This window comes from Ruditapes philippinarum, unplaced genomic scaffold (genome assembly GCF_026571515.1).
Source record: "Ruditapes philippinarum isolate M1 unplaced genomic scaffold, ASM2657151v2 ctg86_1_1_1_1, whole genome shotgun sequence".
Lineage (NCBI taxonomy): Eukaryota > Metazoa > Mollusca > Bivalvia > Venerida > Veneridae > Ruditapes > Ruditapes philippinarum.
In genome coordinates, this window is record NW_026864957.1 from 117,402 (window position 1) to 134,728 (window position 17,327).

Consider the following 17,327-nt stretch of genomic DNA (forward strand, 5'->3'; position numbering starts at 1 on the left):
TGGGGCCAAGGTCAAGGTCACCGCTACTAAAAATAGAAAAATGGTTTCCGGACAATAACTAAAGTTAGGAATCAGATATTGTAATCAAACTTGGTATATAGCAAGCTTATATGAAGACATAGGTTGGTATTGCATCTGGACCCCCCTTGGGCCAAGGTCAAGGTCACCATTACTAAAAATAGAAAAATGGTTTCCGGACAATAACTAAAGTTAGGAATCATATATTGTAATCAAACTTGGTGTTTAGCAAGCTTACATGAAGACCACACTTGGTATTGCATTTGGACTCCCTGGGTTCAAGGTCACAGTTACTAAAAGTAGAAAAATGGTTTCCAGACAATTACTAGGGTTAGGAATGAGATATTGTTATCAAACTTGGTGTATAGCAAGCTTATATCAAGATCAAGATAGTTGGGATTGCAATAAATTGAAATAATTCTTTGTCACAGTGCTGATGGTACTTTATTTACTGTAGGTTTATTTCATTTAACTTGTTGAGTTTCTCCAGTTGTTCAGCTTTAATTTTGAAATAAATATCTGTTTCGCTTTTTCACTTTTTTTTCTTTTTTTTGTTATCAAAATGAAAATTTGAAGTGTAGAGATGGCTTGCCTGCATGGATGTCCCGACTGGTCTTGCTGTATATAATATTGGTTGTGACAAAGACTGGTTAAAAACATGGTCTATCTTGATCCATCAATCACCCCTTTATTGTTCAATTCCAAAACTCTTGCTCCTTTCGTATTTGGTGGTGAAACTTTATGATAATCATGAAATGAGTGTCGTTCAGGGGTATTTCAGTTTGCTTAATATATAAAATGGACTCTACTGTATTTCAATCTGGACTAAACCATTTATCAATATTTGGGAAAATTTCAAAATAAGAATAAACTGAATATTGAACAGTGCAGATCATGATCAGATGGCACAGACATTATCTTGGTCTGCACTGGTCACATGGGTAGAGTCAGTGTCTGCCAGCAGGCTAATTATAGTTAAAAGCACATGAAATCAATATATACATGTATGATGACAAATTTGTGACATATTATGCACAATTTCAGTGTAATATGATACTATATAGAGATTTTGTGATATATGACGCTTAAATTTTTTACGTGATCTCGTCTGAGATATGAATATGAGATAAAAATTAATATGAGTCAGACAACAGACCTGTATCCCGCAATAATTTTATTGTAATTAAAAGAAATGAAAATATATTCTGAAGAATTTTATTTCAAAAGATTCTTTTGTTTGTTTTTTATACCAGTCTCTGGTTTTTCAAATTGAAACAGTTTGAAAGGAGATCTGGTGAAGATTTTCGTGATGTATGCCAAGCCGTTATCAGATACTTCCTGCCGATGTTTGTACAGAACTTTCAAACACTGTTTAATAGCTTTATTCAAATGTTTTTTTGGCAATATTCTTTAATTTGCATCAGAAAAATATAATTTAGTATATTTTTTTTTTCAGTTAAAGCGATATAATATATATAATTGATATAATGGTTGCACACCTGTTATTTGTATAGGAAACCCCGCTATTTATGTTCCAGTAAAACAGTTTTATTTAACATTAATTTTAAACTAATGGCCCAATTTGGCAGTTCCATTGCAAAGAACAGTTTATGCTTTCATACATGGACATCAAATTGGTCTCGCACTATATATTGCCAGGTTAGCTCAATAGGTAGATTGTTCGACTGTGAATCGTGCGACCAGCACTGGACCAGGTTCGATTCCTGGACAGTGCGGATCACTTTTTTGAGAGTGATTAAAAAAGTCCTTTCTACGGTCATTCGCACTGTAACTTTGTATAGAAGTTATCAGTTCCTTGAGAAAGAGAAGGCAACCAGTACTAGTAAACTGGTAATGGTCTTGCCGTAACCTTTGAATTTGAAACTTTTCATTTTCAACCTAAAGGATTTTCAATATCAAATAACATACTATATGTTATATATATGTTATAATATATGCAGTATGTTATTTCATATAGGCAGTAAGAGCTCAGGTTTTTTAATTCATCTGTGATATGTTAATGATGATTATGACATTTTAAATGTTTTTATTCATATAAAATATTTTTTGGGGGTTGAAGGGAGGTCTGAGGTACGGGTACTAATTCCTGACCGTGCTACATGCTTTGCTACATGCCGTTAAACCTGGTTAAACTTCATGGAAATTTAGGCTAATTAAATAACTACGGGGCGCTGAAATATTGTATTTTTTACACTGTGACATCATATGACATGATCCGGCTATAAAAAAAACTGTTGAAGTTCATTGATTTTAATTTGTTTTTCATTTAAACATTCAATTTTGACATAACTTGAAAGGCAGCCAAATGTCATTTCAAACTTAAATCAAACGAGTACCTTTTGACTTTTAAAATAAGAACAGTTTTTTTGCAGGCCTTTATAAAAATCTTTATAAAAAATGGTTGTTAAAAGTTCATTTTAGTGTTGAATTGTTTCCTTGAAGCCATGTCAGATGTTCAGGATTTTTTTTTCAAATTTGAAAATATGATAAGGTTTGACAAAGGAAAGATTGACAATTACGTCATGTTAATTTTTTTTTTAATGATTTTCCAAGTACTTCTTACTTCAAATCATTCAAATTATGACAGCTATATCTATAGCTGTCATTACGGTGATTTTAATGAGATTCACGCTTATGCAGGAAGGGATCCTCGATTTTTTTCCTCCACCAGTAAACCTGAAAAATAACCACTTGTAAAACTGAATCAAACAACCAACTAACGGTAACCAAACCAACCAACCAACCAAAGTTTTAGCCCAGTAATGTTACCAAATTTTGTCTCTTCAATGCTTTTGTACAATGATTAATATAATGTTCTAATTTGTTGTTGGAATGCTAGTATATCGCCAGTGTTGACAGTTGGGGTGGTAACATGCTTAAATATATGTTACCTTTATATGCTAATTTAAACGTTAATGATAGTAAAAATAATAGGGAGGACGAGGGTCGTGTTATTAAATAGTTCGCTACTGCCTCTGGTCAATTCTCGCATAACATTTCACGACGGTATTCAGGTGAAAGGTTCATCATGAGAAAACCCGCCAAGGACTTAAATTATACAGGGTGTTTAGTGACATTTACTTTAATTCATTCGGTGACATTTTGTTGAAATTTACTAACCAGGTCGGTAAACTTATGTGTGAGATTCAATAAAGAGAAATTTCGGTTTGAATAGGTTTATATTATGTACATATTTAGTGATTTACACACTGGATGGTTATTAATGTATTTATTGATGTTGGATTGTATACATGAAAGGAAAATATATTGGGTAGGTTAAGTATGTTTTTCTTATTTCATGTTTTATTATAAAGATAAGCTGTTATGATAAAAAGACACATTTCTGAATTAGAAAAAAAATAACCATGTCAAGTTTACATAAAAAAAACACGATCAAGTTTTCTCCACAGAGTAAAATAAGCACATTTTGCTGGAATAAAAGTCTGCCTACAAAATGCAACATTTTTATTGTCATATACTGTTTTATTTTATGTGTATTTAATTGATTTGATATAGTTTTCCTATTTTACTGTATCACAAAGTATATCACTGTTCATGACAATTATTATCTGTATATAAATATATAAAATGACGCACAGCTGTTTACAATATAATACAAAAAACTATAATGCTGTGCTGCATTGCTCAGAATAATGGATATTGCAATTTGACTGACTACATTGCTATTGATATATTAGTATTGCACTATAAGACTGACTTCATTGCACAGAGTAATGGATATTGTAATATATCAGTATTGCAATATTAGACTGACTTCATTGCTCAAAGTAAGTAAGTAACAGATAATGCAATATATCAATATTGCATTATTAGACTGACTACATTGCTCATAGTAACAGAGACTGACTACATTGCTAAGAGTAATGGATATTGCAATATATCATTATTGCAATATTAGATTGACTTCATTGCATTGTTACAGATAATGCAATATATCAGTATTGCACTGTTCAAAGTAATGGATAATGCAATACATCAGTATTGCGCTGTTAGACTAACTACATTGCTCATAGTAACAGAAACTGACTACATTGCTCAGAGTAATGGATATTGCAATAGTAACAGATAATGCAATATATCAGTATTGCACTGTTAGACTGACTACATTGCTCATAGTAACAGAGACTGACTACATTGCTAAGAGTAATGGATATTGCAATATATCATTATTGCAATATTAGATTGACTTCATTGCTCATAGTAACAGATAATGCAATATATCAGTATTGCACTGTTAGACTGACTACATTGCTCTGAAGAAACGAATATTGCAATATATCAGTATTGCACTATTAGACTGACATCATGTTCAAAGTAATGGATAATGCAATACATCAGTATTGTTCTGTTAGACTAACTACATTGCTCAGAGTGATGGATATTGCAATATATCAGAATTGCAATATTAGACTGACTACATTGCTCATAGTAATGGATATTGCAATATAACAGTATTGTACTGAATATTATCACATTGCAGTATAATTATTCCACTAAAATTGATTGCAGTATCTAATGTATTGCAATATTGAGCTATTTGACTAAGTGTTTGCAGTTAACTTAATATAGTAAGCTATTTTGCAATATAAGTTTTGCCAATAAGAAGATTTTGCAATATCTGTTGGTTTGTAATTAAATGAGCCATTTTCTAAACTGATTTTATCAAATTGCTGTATAGTCCTGCCTGTAAAACAATAGCAGTGTTTCATTTTAATATTGTAATATATTAATCAACTTGTATTGCAGTTTATTGGATATTTCACATTGCAGTATTATATTGCTGAAAAAAAATATTGCAATACCTATCTACTGTTGTAGATTGAATACCATATTGCAGTACATGTCTTATACTGATTTACAATTCAAAAATTTTGTTATATAAGATGTATTGCAATAATTGAAAAACCTTTAAATATTGGTTTTGCACAGCCTTTAATGAGATATAGGGAGAGAGAGATATTTTTGAAAAATTGTCTTTCAAGAAAAGATTAAAAATGCATCTAACTATATAATGCAATAATTGTTTCCAAGCTATCATTATATGAAACATATTTTATATCGTGACTTCATTGATAAGTTGCATAGTAAAGACTGTAAGGTAACTGTCAGTTGTAATAGGGTTGACATTCTACTCTATCCGCCTGATGTAATGTATATATGTATTGTAGTTTAGAATGAGGATATCACATGGAGATTTATGTGACAGGTTGTAACTTTAGATTAAACATTTGTATTCTCAATGAATAAAGCAATTTGTTTACATAGATCCCGACCTATCACATCAAAGACAAGTGCCCTGAAAATTAGTGTGTATAGTTTTACAAAAGAAAGTAGCAACAGTTACAGTAACTGTTATTATCATCAATGTGGACAATTAATATAGATGTGTTATATTGTTATTCAATGTTAAATCAATTGATCCTTTGAGACTAAAACACCTTAAATCAAGCTCTTTTCTGATTTGTCCTCTTTTTTTCAGCAGATAATCCATCTTGTGCGAATTTAGAGCTCAGGTTAGGATCGGAGGTCAAGTCCTCCCCTCCCTGGCCTCTTATTATATGGTTGATAATGATTTTCAGTTAAAATTACACAAAAATTTGATTTGTGACCCCATCTGGAAAACTAATTAAATGCCAAACCTTCTCTGGAATATGCATTGCGCCTTATTGAAAGGATACACACCTGTCCAATCATCATTCATCTGTCACTGTGGGTCCTTTACTTATTTTTTCTCATAGATATTTGGCATGTATAGGTATCCTGCATGGACCTCTACTGATAGATTGGGTTGGAGGTTGTTGAGGTCAAAGGTTGAGGTCTACAGAAATACAAAAAAAATAGGAATAATTAATATGTCAGTAAGAATCCCTCTATGTTTTGACAGAAAGAAAATCCAAAAATTTATAAAACTGAACTATGATAATAAATATTTTGTATTTATTCAATGAAAGATTATTTCGTTTTAAGTTTATAAATATTAGTTTGAGTTTATTGGGTTTTATTTTATCAAAGTTGAATTTTAAGTCCTGGTCATGTACAGGTAAATATTACCTCAGCAGATACTGTTAAAATTTGTAAACAAGTTTTGGTTGAACAATTATAGATAATTTGGTAGTATTATGTCAGCAGAGCCTTTAAAATACATTACAACAATACAATAGAGGCTCTGAGTCATCTGCATTTACATGTTTATATGATGTTTTAAGGTGTGTTCGTAGATAACATATATGTATGTCTGTCATATGTACGTAAATACACAAAAAAGAATCCCTTGAGAACGTCTATTTCAAAATTGAAAATAACGCAGGCTCCGTTTGATTCAGCCTGTTCATCAACGGTACTGGAATGAGCTAGGTACCATCCACGTCCCTATGTACATGACCTTAATTTGTAAGAAATTTAGAATCTCTTGATTTTGATTTCGTAACATCAAGTTTTTTTTAAAGCTAGCTAATCAAAGAAAAATGGGGTTGTCGTAAACCACCTGGCACCCATATCAGAAATGCATGGTTAATGTTAGGTGTACAACCTGTTATACCATTTAAGGTTATCCATATCTTTTGGATGATAATTGCAGGTCACTGACCAATATCCAGATTTTTTAGTTATTTTTTCTGTTATTATTTTTGACTGACTGAATAGTGACAAAACAGGACAGGATTTGCTTGGCTTAAAATATTTTGGTTGGCTTGAAATATTTTGTATGTTTTCAAGTATGACTCTGTTTTTCCTTCAGATTTTTATGAAGGACTGATAAGGTTTTTCAAAAGTATATTGGTTTCAAATGTTAAAATATTTTTTGCATGTATCCTTGAAAACATCAATTTTGTTAAGATCATAAAGAAGGGCAGCAATTTAACTTTATTTATGCCTAAAATGCGCAAGCCTGCCTGAGTTAACTCCCTTCTCAAAAGGAATAAGTATTACTAAGAGAGGTGGGTAGGGCAACCTTCGGTTTCACAAATATCTTGTGCCAGACAGACATGAATAAATATTTATTTTATGATATACTCTAAAAGTAGACCTCAAATCCTTCAATATAACATTTGTTTATAGGAAGCTTTCTTTCAGTTTTTATAAAAAAATATCCATTCTTTATCTTGAGAAATCTTGAGAAATATCTTAATTGTATAATAAATGATGTTTTTAGAAGGTTGTTATTTTCATTATGTTATGTCTTGACTTTTGGTATGCAAGTGCCTTATCAAGGAGATTATCTTATTGTTAATACACTAGATAATCTACTTGAGACTGTTCAGACATTAATCTAGTAAATACAAGGAATTGAAAGCTGTCTGGTTGGAAGTTATTATTTATTTGTCACTGTGACATTTAATTTTGTATGTTTATAGTTTGTATTTTCATAATGTTGTGTTCAAAGAGTATCTGTATTGTTAAAGCTTTAGGCAGTGCCCCAGATGTTATTGTTGTCTTTCATTGTTTTTGTTTCTTTGTTCTGATGTTATTTTTTATATAATTTGTATGTTGTTTTTGTTTTCTTGACACTCATGAATATAGAGTTCTTTCAAAACAAAACAGTAGAGTTTTGTGTTTGTGAATGGTGGTTTGGGGTGGGGGAATCTGTGTTTGGGGGTTGAAGGAGGGACTTAGAATTATGACTAGGTTTCTTTTTTTGGAGGGGGGAGTGGGGATGTAGTAAGACTGCAATAAAGAAGGAATACATACAGTGCCCCTCCCTGAAGTCCCCTCTTAAGTATTTAAGGCATAAGTAAGCTCCTGAGTTGAGCCACAGAGCTTTAAAAGTGAGCCAGATATCTTCCTCATATGTTAGCATTTAAAGGTCGTTGAGGCGCACAAAAATATCTTTAACAAAACACTAAAAACTTTTAGAAATAAATTTTCTCAAAAAAAAAATAATTGCAACATTTGCAAATCTGAAACGTATTCGCGTATGTTGGTGTTATTAAAGAAACTTTATACCTGTAAAAAGCAAATAAAAGTGTTTGCAATTCAGTCATAAAGTCTATTTGAATATACAAAGTGAGACAAATTTCAATAGATCTCAGTGCATACATAAATGTTAACTTCAATTTCATAAGTATGTGCCATATTATATATTTAACAAATATTAATAAAAAAAAATTTTGCTCTTGAAATTGAAATTGATTTTACGCAAGTTTTTGCTTAAGTAATCTTTAAATGAAGGAAAAGAAATATTTCATAAAACAAAAGTGGAGAACAGTCTTACGGAAAAGTTACTTTCATAATGAATTATTAAGGGTGTACAAAATGTTAACAGTCTGTGAAGGGCCTTTAAAGCAGTCCTCAAGAGATAATAATTCTTCTGAAAATATTTTTATGGGTAATTTTTAAAACACTGACTAAAAGTGTCAAAAAATAAACCTTTGGGTAGACTGGTTTAGAATTTCTTTTGGGAAAAACTGACTTTTTATGTTGGTTTTATTATATTTGTCTGACCATACTTAAAATTAACATAATATCATTTTCACATACATTGTATTAAATACCTCATTTCAACATTAGACCAGTCCAAATTAAAAGATGGGCAAGTCCATCAAACAAATTTAGGGGTGGTAAAGCCTGGAAGACAAAAATAAAATAATGCAGTGATTAACCTTTAAAATGCTGGAACCAAAAGTAAACATCTTCTGACACCACTAAAGAACCAATCTGCTATGTAAATATGCAGTTGGACATGCTGTATTCTGGCTGACCAAGGAACTTCATATTTTAATCTTGATATCCCTAAATTTGACAATGGACAGTTCCATAGATTAGAGCTAGACCAGTCCATTTAAGATGTTTATGTAGAATCAGGCTAAGTAATTTGGGCAGATAGCTGCTAATTGACTGACTAGAAGAAAAACACTTGCAGTACTGGTATTTATAATGAGAAAATGACCCGGTGATAAAACTGACCACCATTTGACAACATGAATTAATTACCTATGTTCATACCATGATAAAACTACTTGAATCTGGACATCAATGCAAATATATAGCTAAGAGGGTTACCTAGAAGTCTTAATACTGACAAATAGTGTATAACTTTTACTTTTCTTTGTACAACAGATTTACGCATTAAAAGTGGACTTTACGATGAGAAAGGAGGTAATTTTAATCATTTTTTTATTGTTGGATGATTTGATAATGATAATGATAATAAAAATAATAAAAAAAAACTGATCATTCATTAATAACATATCTTAGTATTGATTCTTATGTATTAAGAAGTAGTTTTTCTGTGGTTTATTTGCCACATGATACAAAAACATGTTAACATACATAACATTTACAATCATTAGACTGGAAGCAACAAGTCTTTTCTTTATGGAAGCCTGCACCAGTTAATTAATTATAGTAAAATAATATTAAACAGACTTCTAATACACATTAGTAATTGTGCTTAAAATACACATCAACTTAATGAATTTGACAGACTATGGTTTCCAAATTCTTTGAATACCAGTAAAATACCAGCTCAAGTCTTCTACATAAATTAAGCTACTCATGAGCATGACTTAGAGTGGATGCTATTCAATAGCAAACCTGGTAATTCTGTCTGACGCAGAGAGAACGACCTAACTTTAGAGTTGTAAACCTAAAGCCAATTCAAGTCAATCATAAAATTTAGTAGCAGTATGGCATGGCCAAGTGGTGCATGTGTTCCTTAAGTAAAGCTTTTTTGGCTCCATGGGTACAGTTAAGAGAGTGTGTGTCTATAGTACACTGAATCAAACATTGCTGCTTGAACTTGAAATAAATAGAAAACCAAAGGTATAAACTCTTAAAATCGGGATATTATATTGGTCATGGTTCATCTCCAGGATATCTTGGTTACCCATTAAAATACCTTGTAGTTAAAATATCTTGTAGTTCTTAAAGTAGTTCATTACATTGAACTATTTGAATAGCTCTTGCCCGGTTACTTGAGGGTCACTAGTAGTAACAAGTATTGACCAAACTATATGAAATTTTGGTTTATACACTGGGTCAAGCTGGTCAGTCTCTTTCAACCACCCTTATGCTACCCCCACACCCACTTTGATTTAGAACAGTGAAGAAGCAAAGAGTAATGTACCAGTCATTTGTAATCCTTCCCTCCAATCCTCATGGAATAAATGTAATGAGGCTTCGATTTTCGAATAATCAATCTCCTTGTAAAGATGTCACTTTGTGGTAAAACCCTCATTAAAAGCCTTTGCACTGCAAGTTGGCCATTCACATAGAAGGTTAAAAATTTGTTTATATTTTGAAAATATTTCCAGGTTTGGGGGACCCAGGGTTAGGATGGACTGATCAATATGCAAGAGAGTAAATTTTTTAAAGCAATTGAATTAAAGGGTTTATTAATTTTTCTATTGGTCCATAGCTTCAGAGTCAATAAAACTGACACAATGTTCAGAGAATAATTAGTATTTACCTTTTTTGACTATAGGAGGTCATAATGACTTCCATATGTACATACCAACAGTTAAGTTCCACTGCATGTACATTGAATTAACAATGATCATTTCCAAAATAAGAGCAAGACAAGCCCATTATTCTGATATGATACATGATTGTATTGATACTGTTTAAAAGATGTCATTTCATGACAGTTGAAAAAAAATATTTTCTGTTTACACAGTCTTCATATTTCATCTTTAAGTGTAAGAGTAAAACTTACCCACCCTTAAATTTTGATCCATTTCTGAATGTAGTTTATTTAATTGAAATGTACATCATAGGTCGCTAACCTATCATTCTGTCTCATTGAAATTCAATCACATTGTATGTGGACTTTGATTTAACATTATTATATAGAAAATTACTCTCTCATCTTTATAGGATATCTACAAAATTTACACAAAGAAATATTCTTTATTTTACATAAAGAAATACATTTGTATTCTTTATATGATACTAAGAATGAAATGATATATTAATAATATTCGGAAATATTAATTAAGACAAAAAAAAATCATTTCTCAGGTCCATACTCAACAAGTGGCATAATATCCGTCATTTGTATTAAATTATCTGCAGTTACCAGCAAATCCTGGTTAAAATATATGCCTTTTGGGACACCTTGATTGACACTGGAGAATCATCATTGGTGGGGGACCAGCAAAGTCTTGGTAAACTATCCAATCTTTCAGGTCAGCCTCATAATTCACAGCAATGATCAATGTGATGTATGGAAGGAGTGGGGATTAGGGGTACACTTGAGTATATAATGATGTAGGTATTATACCTTATATTGATGATGAAGAAAATAGTTTTTCAAGGTGTTTTTTCAAGCATTATGCTTTCATTCCATTAGAAAAATAGGAAGTTGTGTGTTATTTCATCCATAAAACGACATGTTTCAACTTTTAGTGATATATGGTAAAATTAATTTAAAATGATGGAATTATTGTAACTGTTTTAGCACACACCTTTTTTTAGCTATTTTTCTTACATTTGCAGTCTTTTGATCCAACATAGGTGAGGTTGAAAGGTAAATTTGGCATTAAATTTGTGGTCAAATGTCCTGAAATATTCACCACATTTTCATTTTTAATTTGATTTAATTTCTTTATGACATTATTTTTTTTAAGTGGTGACATTATTTTTTTGGGGGGGTGGGGGGGGCACAAAGCATCACAATGGCTGCCTGTGTTTTATGACTAATGCTTGAAAAAGAAAAGGCATTATGAATTTTTCAGTTGCAAATCCTGTATTTATAAAATGAATCACAAAATTTTGCATTTTTGATAATCTTTATCCGTCTGTTAACACAACTGAATCATATAGTTACTATTTATAATCACTGCAACGTGCAAGCCGAAGGAAAACATACTCTTTTAATAGAACTTCAAACATCGGAAATTATAAAACATACATTGTATATATGATATTTTATCAACGGATATGTGTCTAAAAATAACTAGGATAAAAACTGGATTGATAAGAGACATATTGTTTCATAGCTTTCATTCATGATTTGATGGCTATCTGCAAAAACTTGACATGCATGAACCATTAACTATCTCAGGTTCTCCAAATGTAAATATTGCACTATATTCAGAATGTTTTATTATTTTTTAATCAAGCACTCCAGGCATGTCTGCGGTGAGACCCTTTTTAATGTTATCAACAATGTAATCTGTTTTTTTTGTGCAATTTCAATTGAAAAAAAAATATGTTAAAGTTTGGTAGTAGGTAGTTTGTAATTTTTGGGGGGAGAAAATTCAATATGTTTTTGACAATGTATAATGTTGGTTACATGTTCAGGGCATATGCAACTCATCATTTACATTAATGGCACTGGTTATCTACCTATCATATTCTTAGTGGGCAATTATTTCTGTGTGATAAAAAGGCTTTTACATGCTAAAATTGTGCAAAATAATCAAATTGTAATGGTTAAAGACATTCACTGCAAATTAAAGTAGGGCTAATGAACTATGAAATCATTAGCATAATTTACAGTAAAATTCTCCAGACTATGATTATTGCACATGTTTCTGTCTTTTTTAAATTTCTATTGTTCTTTTTTTTTTAAATAAATAAATTTAATAGTCATGTTACAGCCACTGGATATCTTTCTTTCTAGTTTTTATCTGTTTGAAAAATTAAGGTTTTTATTTCCTCAGGAGAGAAAAGAAATTCTGGAAGTAGATAAATTGTTTATAATTTTCTGGTCAATTTTTGGAACAAATTATAAACACAATCAGAACCCTGTTTACTTTACTTCCTTACATCTGTCAATTTAATCAAATAAGTTCAAACAAAGAATCAAACAAAGAGTCATAAAGTTCTGTGAGTTTGATTGAAAAAAAGTATACATTGCCCGGAATTGTTCCTGAAAAAATTCAGATAATTATGTACAAATATTTGTGGCTGACCTGAAATCTTGATAGTTCTTAAATTTTTTCGAATGGAGCTATAAATGAGACTGGGAATATAAACTAAAATTATTTACATATTAATTTTATGATGAAAATTGACAGTTCGGGTTAAATGAATTACTTTCGGAATTTTAATCTGTCCAGATTGCTGGAGATATGATATGTGAAAGTTTCTTAATGTGTTTTTAATGTACATCAAAGTGTTCTCTAATTACCAAATTAGATAAGTGTTTATCTTTATTAAGATCTGCTAACATAACATGAAGTATTTGTTTAGATAAAATACATGGCTCATTTTTCATTCATCCTAAAGACAACGATTTTGTACATATATAAATTGAGTCTTTTTTTTTTACAATTAAATAATGTGCAATTTGGTGACACTATGTGGTGTGCAGGATTGAAAATCTGTAATCATACAACCAAACTTACACACACTTTCACGCATGACCAAAAAAAAAATCGGAAAATAATATTATTTTTTTTAATTTTTATTTTTTGTAATTTATTAATTGTTAGATATTAGTATTTTTCCTAACATGACAGAATCTCTTAAAATGAAATTATTTTTTTCGTTCAATTTTCAAGGATATTTTTTCGATGGCACTTAAACACTTCACTTGTACTTGATAATGTTTGTATACATTCCAGAGTTTCTTGAATTTTGTATCTGGATACCTCAGATGGTTCCCATTGATAGCATTTTAAAGATCATGAATATTATATTTTTAGTGCACATAATATTCACATGGACAGAAATTGAATTGGCAGTTTGTTCAGGGATTTTGAGATTAATTGTGTCATAATTTTTTTCCAAAATAATAGCGAAAACATTCTGTTGTTAATTTGGGTTTGCATGCTCAACAGTGGATCATTTGAATGGATATATTGCCTGTTAAATTAGGATTGAATTTTAAAAGTTGTTTTATATAGCAGCTCTTCTGTGGAGTATTTAAGAAGGTATTTTAATCTGACTATATAGTCAATAAATACAAGTAAATTGTTTCCATGGTTTTGCTGGCTATAATTTCTTACCTTACAAAATATATAATTTATATGATATATATTCGTAACATTGGAATGGTGATTAGAATATCCTTTTTTTGCTTCCATAACTTGTTGAAGCAAATTTTTTTTTTATTTAATATGGTATATTATCTTAAATGCAGCTGAAATTAGCAGAATGGGTTGCAGATTGTAGTGTATTTAAGATCCTTGCATGATGCCTAGATTTAAAATCAAATACAACATCAAATTGTTTTATGTGAGGGAACATATAATCCAGGTACTTTACTGAAGATTTTGTTTTACTAGAGTGTCTGTCCTGTCTGAAATAATGCTGAGTAAGGCATTTTCAGTTTTTTAAGCAAAAGCAGTGACCTTAGAATATCTCAATAATGTCATTTTTGCAATGTTGATGTTTCCAATACCCTATCTACTTTTATAGTTAAATCTTTGACTTCAGTTCATCAAACGACCGGGTCAATAGTCATCAATAAAGTTTAGTCATCAATAAAATTGAGAAAAAGGTTTTCGTTTAGTGGTATGTAACATGGTGAAATATTACTGATGACAGAAAATTTTTGCTATATTTGTCACTGTGTTTATATCATCTGAAGACATCTCGAACATTTCAGTGGGTCACAAGAGGTCATGAGACATAATTTATTTAATTACTACTTTTGCAAAAATTTAAGCTTGCAGGTATTGACGTAAATTCTTTATTTAGAATTAATCATTGAAAAAAGCAGGGACATCAATTTTATTCCCCTAGTATTTTGATTGCTTGTTTAGTGTTGGTGCAACGTAAAACCGCAGCAAAACAAGAAAGGCTGCTGCAGCTCTGCTAATTCCAGTCATTTGCAGCCTTTCCACCATTTCTGGTTAAGGAACCTTTGGGCGCGTTCTTTATTTTAGTACTATTTCACCCTACAGTGGGTATTTCAGTAAAAACTAGGACATAATTTAAAGTGACAGGCAACTGAATATTAGCGCCACATTATCTTTTAGTACAATCAGGCGCACTCGTCAACATGTGTCTTCGAATCTTGATCCTTGTAAAACGGGTATTTTTTGTCTGTAGTAAACAGTGTAAATGAAAAATACATAAGCCCATAATGGCATAGGATTTTAACAGTCGTTTAGTTAACAATGATTTTATGAAAATTTGTAAAAAAAATATTGAGTTTATATTAATTAAACACCACTTTTATCTATTGATTGGCTATCATTTCAACAGCAATATATGACTTGTTTATATCTAGTCAGGTAGTTAGTTGCTTATCCCTTTTATATTTTATTGCCCCAGTAAAAGCAACAATTTGACGGAAAGCATTCTTTTGACATATGACCAAATGGAAGCCCAATAATGAGATGAATACTGGCAAAAGTCATGATCGATGATTTCCATTTTTTAGAAATAAAATATTTTACAACTTAAGTTACAAATTTATGTATGCAAATTTTTAAAAGACGTAATAATACACACTTATTTGTCAAAGCATATTCTTCTGCATGAAAATATCTTGTACCGTCCTGCATAATTTGAAGGGAGGAAAAATTTTTCCTCCCTACAAATTATGCAGACCTTGCAAAAAAGAAAAACCATTGAATAAAGTTTTTCATTCCTTCTGTACATATTTTGAGCAAAGGCCGTTAAAATTGTCTATATCCCTTAGGCAAAAATTAACATATTTGGTCAGACAAATGAAAGAGATCTTCAAATAATTGTTATGACATCTGTTTACAGTAAGTCCCCTCGGGTATGTTGACTTTTACGCATTTAAAAATTATTGTCCCCGAACATTTAAAAGGGATGTAATCTTGTTAATTTAATAATACTACAATACACAATGATGACCCTTTTGATAAAAGGGACAGACAGATTTGACCACAGGCATTAGTGTTGGACCTACAATGATAAAAACTAGTTGAAAGTACTTGACCTTGCTCATGAAAGTACAAAATTAATACAAGTGAAAAGTACCTGCCTCCCTTCTCGATGTCTTTAATAATATAATTTTCTGAGAGCCCTTGTAATTGTTACACTTAAGTGCACATGTAATCATATCCATGCGAAAAGAACTTTTTTCGAAAATTAAAGGGTCGGATACAAAATTGGAAACAGGCATATTTTTTGGCTTATTAGATGTGCAAGTTGTGGTCTCTCACTAACTGTGACAGTTATTCAATTACCTATCTATCTACCTTTTCTGTCACTGTCAAACTGGACAGGAGGATGCTGACAGCTTGTTTAAAATCAATACACTAATGTGTCTGTGATACTGAACCACTCCTGGATGTGTTTTTTGTGTGTCTTATTTGATTGGTTGGATGGATTTTAGTCATGGACATGATTTAAGAAATTATTTTTTAGTGAGTTTGGAGTTAAAATGGATTACAATTTAAATAGTGGTGATTCTTTATTTCCTCAATTATTGGAAATAAAATGCTGTAATATTTCGCTACTTACTACATTTAATACATTTATTTCGCCTTAAGTGTTACAGTATAACTTTGTGATTTTTTTCTTTAAGTATTGTACATTATCGCTACATTTTGGTAAATATTGCAGTTGATAAAATGAGACATTGTGGATATAGTATTTCAGTAATATTTAATAAGATATTTCAGTATTGAAATATAATATTTAACATTTTACTCAGTCTTTAGCTAGACTTTTTGTATACCAGGTATGATTACTGATTGCTTATGAATTTTTTTATTTTTTACTTTAAGAAATGGACGTTGAAATGTTTCCATTCTGAAAATCTAAACGATGTTTTAAGCTACACTAATTTTTGACAAACTAATTTAATCATTCATCAGTGTGTTTTGGACCCAAGCATTATTTGGTGTTTTCTGTGAAATCCACATATTTATGCAGTTGTTTTCTAAATTTTTAATTTGTATACTTAAATGATCAATGGTGTTTAAGGTTGTGCTTAGAGAGCTTACATGGACATGATTTCCTTCCATAAACAGACTTAATTAAACTTGAACAGCCTTCAGTGTGTTGAGAAAGTTTTTCATATTTCCAGTTTTCACTATTTCTAGTAGGTTAATGTATTTTATATGAAATAAATCAGCTGTTACTTGGTGGACATGAATGACCATCAGTGACAATCATTACATATTTAGGGCACATATGTTTTCCAGAATGTTACCTTGATATGATACTTAGCTAATTGACAATTTATTATCTCACTATCTGGCAACAATAAACTTTCCATGGCACATATTTTAGCTCTATGTGGCTGATATTTTTGGCAGTTTCACCTTGTCGGTTTTAATCAGAGGTAACATATAACCAATATACTGACCAGGTTATATTGACAGCCACATGCTAACATTATATAGATCCAAGCCCGGCTAGGATTTCAATGCCAGGCAAGCATATCTAAGCCTGGC

General features: G+C 30.9%; 1 protein-coding gene across 3 annotated transcripts in view; it reads left to right on the forward strand.

Moving 5' to 3' along the window:
• The window catches only part of LOC132727398 (serine-rich adhesin for platelets-like), a 71,370-nt gene that overhangs the window by 17,362 nt on the left and 36,681 nt on the right, over window positions 1-17,327 (forward strand). The window contains exon 1 of one of the 3 annotated variants that reach the window (XM_060712868.1): window positions 3,103-3,310. The exons of the other annotated variants lie outside the window; for them this stretch is intronic. The gene's annotated coding sequence lies outside the window, so the exon portion shown is untranslated. Of the gene's footprint in view, window positions 1-3,102; window positions 3,311-17,327 lie in introns of those variants that run through there. 3 annotated transcript variants of the gene reach the window in all.